Raw genomic sequence first — 3952 nt, 5'->3', positions numbered from 1 at the left:
AAATGTAGATAAATAGGGTACATTTATAGAGAGGCATTGAATAAGGGATCAATTTCAAAGGACACTGAAGAAATGTTAGTTGAATTAATTCAGGAGTTTTTGTCTGTGTTTGTATCCCAAGCACCCAGGACAGTGCCTGGCACAGAGTAGGTGCCCAGTAAGAATTAGTTGTTGAGGAATTTTAAGGGTGAAATAGTAAATCAGGGCAAGTCTGTGTGGGCACCAAGTAGGGGTTGCAGTTGTGGGGTGGAGTTGGTAAAAGGGAGAACCTCTTCCCTGTTTGGGAACCAAACAGCCCTGTAACACCTTTAGGATAATGAAGTGTTAGAGTTAGCACCCTAGGCCTGAGGTGGAGCGGTAGAGAGGAGACAGCTGCAGATGTGGAGGAGGAAACCTTGGGGCTGAAGCCTTAGCTGAGTCCTGGGCCAGCAGTCACAGCAGCGGCTGCCACCATATACAAAGATCTACATGTTACAGTAGGACGGAGAGTCAATGAACAATAAATGCAACAGGTAAGTAAATTATAGACCATGGTAGAAGGTGATAAGTGCTATAAAAAACTTTTAAAATAGGGGCATGCCTAATACGGTTTCATTTACGAAAATCTACTTCACACATTTTCAGAAACATGTCTCATGGAAAAACAAGATATTCCTTTATCTTTATACATTCCCAGGAACACATTTTTATCACCACTGCTTAACTGATGATGATATCAAGCCAATATTTAGGCAGTTTTTATACAATGGCAGCTCTAATTTTTCAGCAGCAAAGTTTTCCCAGCAGCTCCCATATTTTAATATCATAACTAACTACACATATATGTGTTTATCTGTCTCAGCCTCTCTGTATCTCCGTGTTAGGTAGAGTGGTGAGATGGCATGTTGTTTTCTTAGCTTGACACACACCACAGCCAGAATTCCATGACATGGTTTACACGTTTTAGAGCTAAATGTTTAGGCCTTGAGAACAGGCCTTCCTCTCTTAAAATCAAATGCTTTGCTTTCAACACTGCTTCCTTCATGTGGTGCAAGGAGAAGTCTCGCCCCTGAGTTTGGCCCTGAGTGGGAAACACAAGCACTGGGATGAAGCAGAGAGCTGGGGCCGAAGGAAATGTTTTTTCTGTTAGCTTAGCTTGTGGCCAGACTAAAAGAATTTGATTTCATACCAACCAAACAGACGCTTCCGGGTAGGGAAACGGACACTAATGTTTGTGATTGAGTCTCAGGATGGTTCCACCCTGCCCTGCTTTCTTTTAGCTTATTAATATCTTGTGGTTCTTGCCTCGTGAGTCCTAAGAATTTTAAGATTCGGGTACCCAGTAATAGTTTACAATAAAAATATGGGCTTTGTTTTCTGGATCCTTTTTTGGGAAAAATAGAATTTGCCGAGGTGCCTTTCTTCCTTTATCTCTATCCTATACAATCCTTCCCACCTTCCACATTTTAATCTAAAGGTAGCTGTAGTTCCTTGTTTACTTCACTCATTCAAGTCTAGGAAGCACATTGGTCAGAAGGCTGAACACTAAAGCTCTTTCCTCTTAGCCACAGAAGAATAAACTAGAGGTTTCATGCATCACTCTGATAGTATTCTATTTCCTTCACCACTGTAATTCCATTATTACAGGAAAAAAAAAAGATGATGATACTTGGATGGAAGGGAGTCAGTGCAATACAAATTCTTGGAAATGTGTGAGTGGTGTGCATTAAGATGTCGGGTTTCCATCTCATTTACGTTTGTTTTGTAGACACTACAAGTAGGTAACCTGCAAAGAAGCTGGGGGGTGGTGTGTGCAGGAGCCGTAGCTCCAAATGCTACCTCCACATTAGGATTACTATTACCATTTGGCATGGGGCCAAAGTTTCATCTTCTAACCACTGAGATTCTTCAATTTGTGGGAAAAAAGGAAAATAAATCAAAACAATGGTATAGTTTTAATTTCTTCTCTGAGAAAAACGATGTCAGCCAAATCTGTACCTTTAAGCCAGTATGACCTGCCCATGAGGGCAACTGGCAAAGAGTCGCTGTGGGTGCTTTAGCTCAGTGGGCTTAATTTTGCGATTTTAAATTCCAGTTTCATCCCTGTTATACTTGGCTTCTGTCATTGGCTTGGTCCCACAGCATCAGCCTTACTTTTGCCGGATGGATTTTGTGTTGGAAGTTTGTTTCCCCAACTTTGACTAGCAGATGGCCAAAGAACTCAAGTTCTGGCCCATTCCCCCTCCTGATTGTTTCAAGTATATTCAACGTAGGGTCTGAGCATCAAATACCCACCTGGGCTCAGGTCAGGCCACCATAATTGCCTAAATATTTGGATTTCAAACAGTAAGAGCAATGCTGATTCTCAACCACCAACCACCATGACTATGGTCATGATGAAGGTACTCTGGATGTGCTGAGAAGTCTTGTTCCCTATCTGCAGCCTGAGACTACAGTCTCAAGCCTTCTTTTGAAGTTTGAAGACTCACCTCTAGGTTGGAAGGGTCATCATTTGCTTGAGAGGGACACCAATTTTTTTTTTTTTTAACATCTTTATTGGAGTATAATTGCTTTACAGTGGTGTGTTAGTTTCTGCTTTATAACAAAGTGAATCAGCTATACATATATCCCCATATCTCCTCCCTCTTGTGTCTCCCTCCCACCCTCCCTATCCCACCCCTTTAGGTGGTCACAAAGTGCCGAGCTGATCTCCCTGTGCTATGCGGCTGCTTCCCACTAGCTATCTATTTTACATTTGTTAGTATATGAGGGTCCGTGCCACTCTCTCACTTTGTCCCAGCTTACCCTTCCCCCTCCCCATGTCCTCAAGTCCATTCTCTATGTCTGCATCTTTATTTCTGTACTGCCCTTAGGTTCTTCAGAATTTGTTTTTTTTAGATTCCATATATCTGTGTTAGCATATGGTATTTATTTTTCTCTTTCTGACTTACTTCACTCTGTATGACAGTCTCTAGGTCCATGCACCTCACTACAAATAACTCAATTTCATTTCTTTTTATGGCTGAGTAATATTCCATTGCATATATGTGCCACATCTTCTTTATCCATTCATCTGTTGATGGACACTTAGGTTGCTTCCATGTCCTGGCTATTGTAAATAGAGCTGCAATGAACATTTTGGTACATGACTCTTTTTCAATTATGGTTCTCTCAGGGTATATGCCCAGTAGTGGGATTGCTGGGTCGTATGGTAGTTCTATTTTTAGTTTTTTAAGGAACCTCCATACTGTTCTCCACAGTGGCTGTATCAATTTACATTCCCACCAACAGTGCAAGAGGGTTTCCTTTTCTCCACACCCTCTCCAGCATTTATTGTTTGTAGATTTTTTGATCATGGCCATTCTGAGATGGTGTGAGATGATATTTCATTGTAGTTTTTTTTTTTTTTTTAAATATGGAATGCTTCACGAATTTGCGTGTCATCCTTGGGCAGGAGCCATGCTAATCTTCTCTGTATGGTTCCAATTTTAGTATATGTGCTGCCGAAGTGAGCACTCATTGTAGTTTTGATTTGCATTTCTCTAGTGATTAGTGATGTTCAGCATCCTTTCATGTGTTTGTTGGCAATCTGTATATCTTCTTTGGAGAAATGTCTATTTAGGTGTTCTGCCCATTTTTGGATTGGGTTGTTTGTTTTTTGATATTGAGCTGAATGAGCTGCTTGTAAATTTTGGAGATTAATCCTTTGTCAGTTGCTTCATTTGCAAATATTTTATCCCATTCTGAGGGCTGTCTTTTCATCTTATGTTTTCCTTTGCTGTGCAAAAGCTTTTAAGTTTCATTAGGTCCCATTTGTTTATTTTTGTTTTTATTTCCATTTCTCTAGGAGGTGGGTCAAAAAGGATCTTGCTGTGATTTATGTCATAGAGTGTTCTGCCTATGTTTTCCTCTAAGAGTTTTATAGTGTCTGGCCTTACATTTAGGTCTTTAATCTATTTTGAGTTTACTGTTG

At 40.5% G+C, this 3952-nt stretch overlaps 1 non-coding gene across 1 annotated transcript; it reads right to left on the bottom strand.

Moving 5' to 3' along the window:
• Positions 1 to 3388: 3388 nt before the first annotated feature.
• Positions 3389 to 3495, bottom strand: LOC137768970 (U6 spliceosomal RNA). Its single transcript, XR_011074889.1, has one exon. It is a non-coding gene; the product is annotated as a U6 spliceosomal RNA (small nuclear RNA).
• Positions 3496 to 3952: the final 457 nt, after the last annotated feature.

Source organism: Eschrichtius robustus, chromosome 8 (assembly GCF_028021215.1).
Source record: "Eschrichtius robustus isolate mEscRob2 chromosome 8, mEscRob2.pri, whole genome shotgun sequence".
NCBI lineage: Eukaryota > Metazoa > Chordata > Mammalia > Artiodactyla > Eschrichtiidae > Eschrichtius > Eschrichtius robustus.
The sequence above is the reverse complement of the archived record's forward strand: the minus strand, read 5'-3'. Positions and strand labels throughout refer to the sequence as shown.